Source organism: Muntiacus reevesi, chromosome 20 (assembly GCF_963930625.1).
Source record: "Muntiacus reevesi chromosome 20, mMunRee1.1, whole genome shotgun sequence".
Taxonomy (NCBI): domain Eukaryota; kingdom Metazoa; phylum Chordata; class Mammalia; order Artiodactyla; family Cervidae; genus Muntiacus; species Muntiacus reevesi.
In genome coordinates this window covers 31,008,841-31,020,959 of record NC_089268.1, presented here as the reverse complement: position 1 = coordinate 31,020,959, position 12,119 = coordinate 31,008,841, and the positions used below count along the sequence as shown (strand labels likewise).

The window sequence follows — 12,119 nt, the reverse complement described above, 5'->3', positions numbered from 1 at the left end:
GCCTAATTTCATGTAAAAAGTTAGGGCCGGGTACATATGTATGGGACAAGAGCAAAATGAAAATATAAGTTCCCCTACTCAAAAAACAGGGGAAAGGTATCAGCTAAGATAGTAAACCATAAATTTAGCTTTATTTTTTCTTCACTCTCTCGACCTTTTATGGTATTTTAAAATTTGCTACTTGACGTCGCTATAATTAAGCATAATTAGCATCATAAATTATAAGCATGAACTTTACTACCCATCTTGCACACCAAAACCCACAGAACATTGCAATCGTTGTGCACCTGGCCACTCTCACTGCGGGTATTTCCCTTGCTCAAGCTCATCGGACGTCAAGTACGAGATCGGGAGGTTTTAGAATGGCTTCGTCCTCTCGATTATAAACTAAAACACTCGGGCTGCCGAAACCCGGGATCGAACCAGGGACCTTTAGATCTTCAGTCTAACGCTCTCCCAACTGAGCTATTTCGGCTCCCCAAAGCTAAGTTTTCCAAACATCTATTTTTTCAAAACTGAGATTGTTTTTCTACCCATTTTTAGAAGGTTTCAGGTTTCGCAAGTGTTGCTAATGGTCCACAATATTTACCCACCCAAGAAGTTTGGACAGTCTTATGTGTATGGCACTTGCATTCAATTCCTGGCGATGTGCGATGGTAGGAGAAGGTGAGACAGTAAAGTCATAGGGATTCGTTGGAAATTTTTCTGTTCCTCTGACACGGCTCAGAATATTACAGGAAAATATATTTTTTAAATTTCTTAGAGTTCCTTATTTTTTTCTTCTTTTTGTTAATTCTTGCATAATCTTCAAAGATGCTGAGAAAGGGATTGATTTTTGTTGATGTGGGATCAGTTTTCTGTTTACTGGTGATGATTTCTAGTGAGCCAGTTGCTGTCTTTTACACTATTCCATCTACTCTGCCATAGTCTTTTGGCCTAGGTCTGACCCGGCTGAGAAGAAACTAAGAGCAGGAACAGTAACAGTTTGGATTCAGAATTTATTATTCTTGGGCAAAAACCATTCATCAAAAAACAAAAAACTGATTTAAAAACTGTAGAAAGCGCCGAGTTAGCAGAATAGATTTTCTAACAAAATAGCCTTGCCAAAGAATACAGAAAATGGGTTTATTTCCTACTATATGGAAATAAGAAAACACTGCAGCAGGGGGATGTAGCTCAGTGGTAGAGCGCGTGCTTTGCATGTATGAGGTCCCGGGTTCAATCCCCGGCATCTCCATTTTTCCCCCTGTACCTTATATATATGTTCCTTCAGTCCTGCAGACTCTGCCCTCCTACTTTTCCACCTTTCCTTTCTTTTCCCCACTTCCCTCACATGGAAAGTAAATATTGTTGCTAGAACAGCAGAAGGAAGAAACAAAACAACAAAAAGAATAGTCTTATTCCACATCCAGGAATGTCACCAATTTAACCAGCTTTTTCACCTGGACTGTCTTAACAATGGCACCCCACTCTAGTACTCTTGCCTGGAAAATCCCAAGGACGGAGGAGCCTGGTAGGTTGCAGTCCATGGAGTCTCGAAGAGTCAGACATGACTGAGCGACTTCACTTTCACTTTTCTCTTTTGTGCACTGGAGAAGGAAATGGCAACCCACTCCAGTGTTCTTGCCTGGAGAATCCCAGGGATGGGGTCGCACAGAGTCGGACATGACTGAAGTGACTTAGCAGCAGTAGCAGTATCTTAACAATACCACGTAAGAGAAGGAAGATCCAAAGTAAGATGGGGGGAGCAGAGCAGAAAGAAACCCATGTACAATTTAGTTAGCCTGAATAATCCTAAGGATAGTAGTCATGAAAAAAATGACGGTGCTGTGAACAGGATTCCAACCATTCCTGGAAAAATCACTTTGTGCTGCAAAGCAAATGCTTTAGATAGACAATTATTCCTGAACTTTTATCATATACCTGGAAGAGAACACATGAATTCCAACGAGGGCTCCTGTTTCTCCAGTAAAACCCTGGAAAAAGACAAAGAAAGATCCACCATTGACCCACTTTGATTTTGGAAACAAAATGATGTTCCTCCTCTGCCATTAGAGAACACCTGATTTTAAAATAAATTCAAGTAACAGAGAGGTCTTGGCTTCTACAAAGTCAACCATCTCTGTTTCCTTCCCATCTTTCCCACTGAATCCTCCAAGAGTTGAGAAATAGATGCTCAGTAGCAGGTGTGTGTTGTGGGGACAGAAGACATTCCCTTTCAATAAATCAGAGTCCACAAACAGTATTTCTGCTCAAAGTTGTCCTTTGGGGACTGGTGGAATTGATGGCTTAAGAGATATGCAGTTTCTACAGAGATAATCACTTTACCTGGAAGCTGATGGTAGAAAATGGGACTTTTATTGGTCTTCTTCTAAGGAAATTTTAGGACAGCAATAAACAGTTTAAACAAAAAAAGAATGAGATCAATCTAGATGCAATCTCATGTATTAATAATAACCTCCTTATCTATTAGAACTTTTTTCAGCCATGTCATGATGGTTCAAACCTGTAGACCCTGCAGTAGAAGCAGTCTTAACTGCTGAACTGCTAGGGAAATTCCATTGCCTCCATGTCTTAATGTGTAGCTTTAAGTTCTCACCCTACCTGCTTTGGGGGGCCATCTACTCCTAGCCACATAGATGTCCAAACCTGAGGTTCAGAGATGTCCACAGAATTCCAGCTTCAGGTTATATATATAATATATGGAGGTTGACATCCTCAAGAGGCTATCTTGTAGGCATTTAAAATATGTTATGTAGAAACCCCAACTCAACTTTATTTCCCCTTTATTGTCCCACCTTACGTTCCTTATGCAAAAATAAATCAACAAACCACAAAATAATAACCACAAACAGAATTCCCACCACTTTCTCTATTTTTACTAGCTTTGTGAAACACATCCATATCTGCATAAACCAATCTACTTGCAAGTCTTCCTAAGTGTTGGACTTCAAAAAGAGCCCTAATCCTGTATTAGTCTATCAGCATCCACCAAGTTTCTCCCTTGCCTCTCATCATTCAATTCACTGTTTTATTTATCTAGCTGATCCTTGAAAGAACCTCGAAAGTTGCCTTCTTATCTCAGTTAGGACAGAGCAAAACATCACTGAATTGTATACATTTATGCTTTCTCATTCTATTGCAGCCTGGATTTGCCCCCTCAATACCCTGCTTCTCAGAATCCAGTCAAAGCCAAGAGCAGGATGTGAGAAGTGGAGCAATATCCTAACATGCTCCAAAGACATTCCTGGAAGAAAGCCAAGTTCCATCTGGTTTCTGTATAGAAGTTGGAAACAGTGTAAGGGAAAAAGAAAAATGGCTTCTCAATAAGAATCATCAGTTATAGAAGATTTACTGAAGTATAGGGTCTATGTAGTATGTAGCTTACTAATAGAATATAAGCTAAACATTTAGGGGAGTCCAGGGAATCTTGGACTCCATTATTGCTTTTCCCTTTCCTCATCAATACTGTATTTCAAGAATACATCCGCCTTTCCCCATTTAAAAAATTTCTTTTTATCATTTTTACCCCTTGCTCACATCCAAAGTAAATCCATTACCCAAAAGATTGCCTTTAAGCTGATTTATTTCAACTCTATGACTCTGACATCTATCAACCTAACTGCATCAGCACAAGATAAGAGGAAATAAGAGAGTGAGCCCATGCCCTCTTTTGTTATATATCACAGTTTACCAAGGAACGGAAAGAAAAAGAAGGATAAGGTGAGGGTGGGATGTTTCAAGAGAACAGCATTGAAACATGTATATTATCTAGGGTAAAACAGATCACCAGCCCAGGCTGGATGCATGAGACAAGTGCTCAGGCCTGGTGCACTGGGAAGACCCAGAGGAATCGGGTGGAGAGGGAGGTGGGAGGGGGGATCGGGGTGGGGAATACATGTATATCCATGGCTAATTCATGTCATTGTATGACAAAAACCACTACAATATTGTAAAGTAATTAGCCTCCAACTAATAAAAATAAATGAAAAAAAAAAAAACAATGTTTCTTTCTCTGGTTATTAAAAAAAAAAGAAAAAGAAAGATACAAAGGAAAGGGAAAGAGGCTCATAGTCAATTTTTGCTAACAGTTTCCTTTGTATTCTCAGCTGTGTCTCTGTCAATTGAAAGACTGAAGGCTGAGAAAAAGAAAACCTACCCACTGATTTTTCTCTCCTCCCACTTCTCTCTCACATGGATTGTTGCTCGTAGTTGAAATTACCAAAGGCGGCAGGATATCAAACCCCAACTTTCTCAAAGTGAGAGAAAAAGGCAACAATATCTGTCAAGGAATGTCGTGTTTTCAGATTTTAAGTAGAGAAAATTATTAGTAATGACAGTAGAGACTTGGTCAACATAGCTCAGTTTGGAAGAGCTTTACAGGTTTGGACTAAAATTGGGAATCTTTTCCCATGATGTGAAAAGCCCATAATTTGTGTCAAAACAAATTCTCCTTCCTGTAACATGTCTCCCTGATACAAATGCTTCTGAATTCACTTGCTCAAGAAAAGGGCTTAGAAGGCTAAAACAAGAAAAATCAGAATCGAGTGCTTCCATCGTCCCTGCCTTCACCAATAAATACTTTGTCCAGTATTTTCAAGCGATTAAATGAAAAGCTTCTTGTGTTACTTCCGTCAAAATCATACGAAACATCACGATAAAGATGTACAGTATAAGGCTTGGGACTTGTTATGGAAGCTGAAAGAACCCCAGTGAAAAAAGAGCGATTACTCTGCTCTTTTCTGCACGATCACTTCTATCTGCTTTGCTTTCCAATTCGAGGAGCCCCTCGAATTGTCGTGTTCTGAAGATTTCTAGGGTTCTTTTTTAGAAGTATCTATATCTGTGGTAGCTTTTCGCATTATGATAATAAGTTCTCTCAGGGAAACCAGTTTGACAGTTTGCTAGGTTCTCCAATCTTGTTTCACCACCCTGCGTTTGCCCTTTCTTCCCCCAGACTAGAAAAATGTCAGTGCTTTTTGCTGTTGTTATTGTTTTTGGCCGCCCTAGGATATCTTAACTCCCCCACCAGGGCTAAACCCCACGCCTTCGGCAGCGAAAGCACGGAGTCCCAACTACCGGACCTCCGGGGAATTCCCCTGTCAGTTTAGTAGTTGTTGTTGTTGTTTTTAATTGATAGAACCTTAAAGCTTCCCCCCGCCCAAGTCCTTTGAGAACAGCGCTCAAGAGGTGCGGAACCCCTGGCTTAGAATCAGACCTGAAGACCACCTCAGAACACGCGGTAGTGCGTGAGGGAACAAGGCCAGTCCGCTGGGAAAAGGACGTTGGCCGAGCATCCCACCCTACCTGGTGTGGGGTTCAGTTCGGCTGCCTCTGTAAAGCATTTCATCTGAGCCGGTACTGCTGAAGATTTGTGTTGGAAATTTGTGACTTTCTGGTGAAAGAAAGCAGTTGTCACTGGTTACCTCTCAGTGAACCTTGGAGCAGGCTAACAGGAGTGGGGAAGTCCTAGAATCTAGAAACTCCGTCAATCGGACTATAACTTTACTGAAGCCGCTAGATAATATCCAGTTTAGTAAGTTCACAAGCGGTGGAATTAAATCCAATGGATTTTTCCACCAGAAAATAAATCCAATTTCAAAAGTAATATTTTATAAATGATCCCCAAAGAACTCCTTCGTGGTAGGGGGTGTAGCTCAGTGGTAGAGCGCGTGCTTCGCATGTACGAGGCCCCGGGTTCAAACCCCGGCTCCTCCATCTGTGTTTTCCCCTTTCATTTTTGTTACACATGCTGTCACATTTCCTTTGCCCCTATTTTTTTTTTTTTAATGTAGTCCAATGGATTCTCTTTAATATTACACCATTTCTACTCCAAGGACGTTGGTGCCATCCAATGCGGGCTTTCACAGAAGGAAAAGAGAAGGAAGAGAAGAAAAATAGGAACCACGCTCATCGGCATTTCCTCTGACAGAAGCACCAAGTCTGCAGTCGTATTAACTGACCCATTCATTTTGGGCCCCATTTGAAAGGATCCCTAAATGGCAGGATGGGGAAAGGAAGGAAATAAGAACAAATAAGCAGTTCCTCGAAGTTTCCTTAGTTTTTTGAGCACCGGCTGGTCTAAGAGGGGAGGAACAGAAAAGCTTCCCTCTGGTTTCCTTATGCCTTTCTCTCCCCAGCTCCCACCGCCACGCCCACACCTGCCACTCCTGCCTGGGCTGCAGAGAATCTGACATAGAGTGCAAGGCAACAGACCCCTAGTATTTCTTGGTGAGTAAGTGGAAGTTGGCTCAAGATGAGGTGGCACTTAGCAAAACCTTTGCCACACAAACGTTTAAAACATGATTTGAAAGAACTAGCTCACGCTCATTTTATTCCATATTAAATCAACTTCCACAGGAAATTTACACAAAATGTGTACTAGAAGACACTCACTAATTCCCCACGACCCCCTCAACCAAAATGCCTAACTAAAGCAGAATCTCAGAAACCCTCTGAACAGCAGCTTTAGATTCCTTACCTTCTACATTTCCTCATTGAACTTCACTTTTCTGTTCTTGTTATTAAATGAATTAACAACACCTCATGTAACACCATACTGACGTCCCAGAAAATGTGGCCAAAGGTGTCTGGATGAAAAAAGAATAGATATATAAGTTGCTTGTATTTAAAAAAACAAGCAAACAGAAACCACTTATTTAGAAATCAGCACAAACTCCTGAAATCATTGCTCTGTGCTTTGTTTTCTGTGCAAGTTGAGTGTCAGGTGAATGTACAGAAGTTGTTCCATTTTTCTTTACCAAAGACTTTGCAAGATAACTTTTGTATTAGAAGAGGATGTTCTAAAACATGAAGTCAAAATTTTTAAAATAGTGTCTGATATCCCTCATTTGGAGAAACTAAAAGCTGACTCCTAGTTTATTCAAGATCACAAGAAAGCAGGGATCTGTCAGAAGCTCAGCTTCCTCTGGATTCAAACCCTGGACAGATGCTCAAACCAGCCAAGCCACAAAGCCCCTTCCCACCAGGGCCATCTCTGGGCTGTCTCCACTCAAGTATGTTGCAATTCTGCTGTCTAAATTATTTCAGGGCAAAGATTCAATGAATGAGTTTTCTTTCTCTTTTTTTCTCTTCTTTTTCTTTCATTCTCTAGACTCCTGACAAGAGTGAGTAGACAAAGGAGTGAAAAATAGCTTACGCCATCTTTTCCCATTTTGCCAACCATGGATTCTAAGGGTATTTTTCCTTTTGCTCTTCATTATCCCCACTCTATTTGGCACGCAGCCCTTCTACTCCCTTAGCGAATCTCTCAGGCAACTGTCAAAAGCCATGAGACATCAGAAGTTCCCATAAAGAACACTCTGGCCCCTGTAACCCCTGAGAGAATCCATCTTTTGGATACATGTTTCTAGGAAAAGGGAGTATCTGAACCCTAGTACTGTGAAACCTCAGCCATGACATGCATGCCCATGTTAACTCAAGTGCCCTCAGGCTGGAACTCTGAAGGTGTTGCTCCTCTTGGTAACCTCCTCCAGATGGCAGATTTCCCACATCATCACATCAAGGGGCCTGCACCTCCAATGCTTCTGGCTATGAACCCCAAGTGGAAATGCTAGAAGAAAGGTACAAAAGAGCAGAACTGAAAAGTTTCCTTGGGAGTTTGGATCTAGATGGAAAGAGAAAATGGTTTCCAAATGAAAAACACTAAGTATATGTTGCTGCCAACAGTCCCTCTAACAAAGTCTGGAGCCCAGCAAGATTGGGTCAGTGGCTTTGTCTTGGGGACTTTGCAGTTCTGTTTCTGAGATCCACAAATATGCATAAGAGAGTATTAATATTTAGGAGGCTGAGCAAGAATGGCTAAGAGAATTAACTTCTATAACAACTTTCCCACCCCCACCCAATGCTCTTGGACAAATACTTGAACCTCAGTCATCATAGAGGTATACCGAAGAGATGCTTTCCTCCTGTTGCCAAAATCTGTGGTGACCAAATATGAGCTTTAGGAGTAATTCTAGATCATTGTGTCTTCTCTTTCGCTTTTTCTCACAAGGCAAAATCTGTATTTTTCTGAATACTGGAATCAATTATGTATCAACTCTTTCTTTTCTCCCTTGCTCCTCCCCTTCCAAAAAAAAAAAAAAGCCTGATTGAAGCTCAGTTGGCTCTGGAAAGTCCCTAATATAAGCCCTTTTTAAAAAGTTGTTTCTTGTCTGCTTTGGGTCTTAATTGAAGCATGCACATGGGACCTAGTTCCCTGACCAGGGATGGAACCTGCCCCCCCTGCACTGGGAGTGCAGAGTCCTAGCCACTGGATCACCAGGGAAGTCCCCAAAGTGAGATGACTTGTAAAACTAACTTGGTGAATAATATAGGCAGCCTTAAGAGACCCACTAACACAGAGATAAACGGATTTAGACTAGAATGCAATGGTTCCCGAACCTGGGGAACTGTGGGGTGACTTCATAAATACATGTATTCCCATCTCTACCTTATGGCCCCTGAGCTCAAAGAATCATGGGATGGGGGTGGAGGTGTGCAATCTATGTAGTGGAAATGCCTCCCCAGATAATTTTGTTGCTCATCTAGGTTTGAGAACTGTTAACCCAGACAGTTAACAGTTTGAACTTTTGAACCATGGTGTTAGAGAAGACTCTTGAGAGTTCCTTGGACTGCAAGGAGATCAAACTAGTCAATCCCAAAGGAAATCAACCCTGAGTATTCACTGGAAGGACTGATGCTGAAGCTGAAGCTCCAATACTTTGGTCATCTGATGCGAAGAACTGACTCATTTGAAAAGACCCTGATGCTGGGAAAGATTGAAGGGAGGAGAAAGGGACGACAGAGGATGAGATGGTAGAAGGGCATCACTGACTCCATGGACATGAGTTGGAGCAAGCTCGGGGAGTTGGTGATGGACAGGGAAGCCTGACATGCTGCAGTCCCTGGGGTCACAAAGAGTCAGACATGACCGAGCGACTTTCTTTCTTTTCTTAATAATAATAAAAAAATGAAGTGAAGAAGAATGGACCGTGCATAGGGAGCTTAGCACTCGGCCTTCAAGGAGACTGATTCTGAGCAAGCTGTCCTTGTACTTCAACTTCACTTGGTTCCTGGCTTTTATTGCACTGAAGTAACCAGATTGGGAGATCCAAGGAATGTCAAGCCCCATGATTAAATGTTACACAAGTTAAAAAGTTGTTCACACAAATCCTCCCTGGGAGAAGAACCTCAGTAGAGTGGGAAGCACACAGAACTTATGGAGGTGCTGGGGACTGAACCCAGGGCCTCGTGCATGCTAAGCACACGCTCTACCACTGAGCTACACCCCCTGGCATGATGCTGCTAGCATACAGTCCCTTGTTATTTTTTTAAAATCATTGTAGGAAGGTGTTGGCAAGATAAATTCCTCCATTATTTTCAGTTCTTCCATTTCTGAGACCTCTGGGCTGACTCTTGTCTCACAGCTAGGGCAGGAAACAGAGAAATTGATTCTGGACCGAAAAACCTTTAGATCTTTCCACAATCCTCTTCCCCATCAAGGGCGGTTTTCCCAACTGCCTCTTGTGCCAGTTCCAGTCCATCACGAGGAAGAGTCCCACAACTGAATCTTCTGTTATGTTGTCGGATCTTCCCTTCTTTAGAAAGTCTGCCCCTGCCCACGGCTGCCAAAATGAAGCAAAAGGAGGTACTTGGAATAAAAAGACGCGTTCCTGGAGTACAGCCGAGGGGGCATAGTTCCAGGTGTGAATTTAAGACAAGAGGTGAATTAATTCACAGTACTTGACCGAAACAAAGAGTGAGGAGTATGTGTCTCAGGCAGTCTTGCAGTCTTGTAAACTCCTGCATTCAGCACCTGGACTTCGAATATGACAACTGCTTTGTTGCCACGACGCTACAGTTTTGATTTTGTAGACTGTATGAGAGAGGCCACAGACAGAGGAAAGAGGAGAAACGTGAGCGCTCCTGTTGTAGCATCTCTCAGATCAAATTATTTGCACAAAGTGGAGAGCGCAAGGGAAGCTGAGCGGAACCTGTGAAACAGATTTGCTTTTCCTAAAACGTTCCAAAGCTTGACAAATGAGCAAATTTCATCAGTCCCCAAGGCGCAGAAGGTCAACACTTCCCACCTTTAGGCAAACATAGGTGCCACTGTTAATCTACAATTTTTGGACAAAAATCCCACACACCTTCTGGCAGGGGAGGGAATGGGGAAGAGAAGATAGGTGCCCGGGTGGGTTATATTATTACCATCCTGGAAAGTCGAGCGGTTGGGAAATGGAATCAGCAGAGGGAAGGTTGGAAAAGGGAGAGTGACTTGGTTCTTGGAGAGGAAAAGGATGAAGCTGATGCGGGGCAGAAAAGAGAAAGAGAGGCAAGCAGAGGAAGAAGACAGAAGAAGATCGTTTGGAGATGGGTCGCAATGGAGAGGCGCAGAGGTGGAAAGTGCCCAAGCGAAGCCTTGCTGCTGCACTTTCTGCAGGTCCTCGGGAAGAGAAGGCTCCTTCCTAAGGCAAGTGGTTTGAAAGACTGTGTCACAAAAAGATACCCCGTTTTGCCCAAGATTTTATGACTCCGAGCGTGCTTTGCTCCACTTTCTGTCGCGGCAAACACAGGTTGAGCATTTTCGAGGGCGCACCTGTGGTTGCGTGTATCTGGAGCACTAGCCCCGGCATCCGAGATTTCGGAAAGGCGACGTCGTTCGCATCCCCAGATGGCAGCAGCTTCGAATTTAGAAACGGATTCCAGCTGCGATTCTGTGCTTGGTCATTTCAACTGGCATCAACAGATTTTAGCATGTTTGGTTTTAAAATACAAAGGAAAGAATGGGGAGGGAGGTGAGGTTAAGCAGTAGCTAAACGTTTTTGGCTTAAATAGTAATAAATCTCCACTGAAACCATCGTATTCCCGGGTTGCTCAGTTGGACCCGCATCAGGACCTTAGTCGGAGGACCCAGGATTCAAGACCCCGTTCTGGTGTAGATTCTTTCACTTTCCCCATTTCATACATACACAAAAAAGCTACTGAACTCTGCTTTCGTTTGAAGCCCATTACTAGTCACATGCTTATTCTTTTGTTTTAGCCTCTGTTGAATATTACTTCAAAATCTTCATAGAAATCAGACAGTGACATAAGGTTCTATTCGTCACCCTCCTGTTGAATGTGGGTGTTAACCAGTACAAGAGCCCTGTTAGAAATTTGCTCTCTGCAGCAAAACCTTTGCTCTAAATCCTTTTAAACACTCTCTTCTTTTGTAAGTCTAAAAGAGAGATATTTTTATTTTATAAAAAGTTTAAATTTGAACTTAGATATAAAGAAAAATAGAGAAGACATTACAGAAAGTTTCCCTATACTCTGCACTCAGTTTCCTTAGTAGGATGATACATTTGCCAAACTAATGAACTAAAGTTGATAAATTTTAGAAAATAGAATCCACAATCTATTCAGATTGCCTTAGTTTTGCCTAATACAGATTTTCTTTTCCAGGATATTGAACCAGCAATGCTAGAGAGGATCTAGCCTAATGATTTTTAAATTGGTGAAATTTATCTCAGGGAACTTCCTCTTGCCAACCGTGAGGTTTCTCAAAACCATCCAAAAATAACACTAATTTTTTTTTTAAAAGAATATCTAGGGAAAGCTGATTTTTAATGTTGAGCAGGTGCCTTCCTCCTGCATCACAGGCAGATTCTTTACCACATGAGCCACCACCCTTCCACATACAAGGTCATGTGTAAAGTCCCCTGTATCCCTGTGTGTTTTCTCTACTCTGTAACCAAATCCTTCTTGCTGCATCTTTTCACTCATTTTCTCATGAGTTCCCTGCTCATATAACAAGAAAGCCAATGATCCAATGCATTGCCTTTGCAGCTGTTCCAATTCTAGAGGCTTTGGTTCCACATAAGGTGGCTATTTTGGCAAAAGGACAACAGAATGGAAGAGGAAAAAGGGAGGGAAAAGTCTATATTAAATCTCCACCAAGAAAAAGAGGCCCAGGGTAGTCCCTGGTGGTTCAGTGGTTAGGACTGCACTGCTTTCACTGCTGAGGATGCAGGTTCAATCCCTGGGTGGAGAATTATGACCCTGCAATAAGAAAAAGAGACCTACTCCAACTTTAAGGGGAAGTTCACCTTCATTTCTACCACTTCTAGAGGAGG

The 12,119-nt window shown here is 42.2% G+C and overlaps 4 non-coding genes across 4 annotated transcripts; 2 read left to right on the top strand and 2 right to left on the bottom strand.

Moving 5' to 3' along the window:
- Positions 1-402: 402 nt before the first annotated feature.
- Positions 403-475, bottom strand: TRNAF-GAA (transfer RNA phenylalanine (anticodon GAA)). Its single transcript has one exon. It is a non-coding gene; the product is annotated as a tRNA-Phe (tRNA).
- A 690-nt stretch (positions 476-1,165) lies between these two features.
- Positions 1,166-1,237, top strand: TRNAA-UGC (transfer RNA alanine (anticodon UGC)). The gene has a single exon. It is a non-coding gene; the product is annotated as a tRNA-Ala (tRNA).
- A 4,409-nt stretch (positions 1,238-5,646) lies between these two features.
- Positions 5,647-5,718, top strand: TRNAA-CGC (transfer RNA alanine (anticodon CGC)). The gene has a single exon. It is a non-coding gene; the product is annotated as a tRNA-Ala (tRNA).
- A 3,503-nt stretch (positions 5,719-9,221) lies between these two features.
- Positions 9,222-9,293, bottom strand: TRNAA-AGC (transfer RNA alanine (anticodon AGC)). Its single transcript has one exon. It is a non-coding gene; the product is annotated as a tRNA-Ala (tRNA).
- Positions 9,294-12,119: the final 2,826 nt, after the last annotated feature.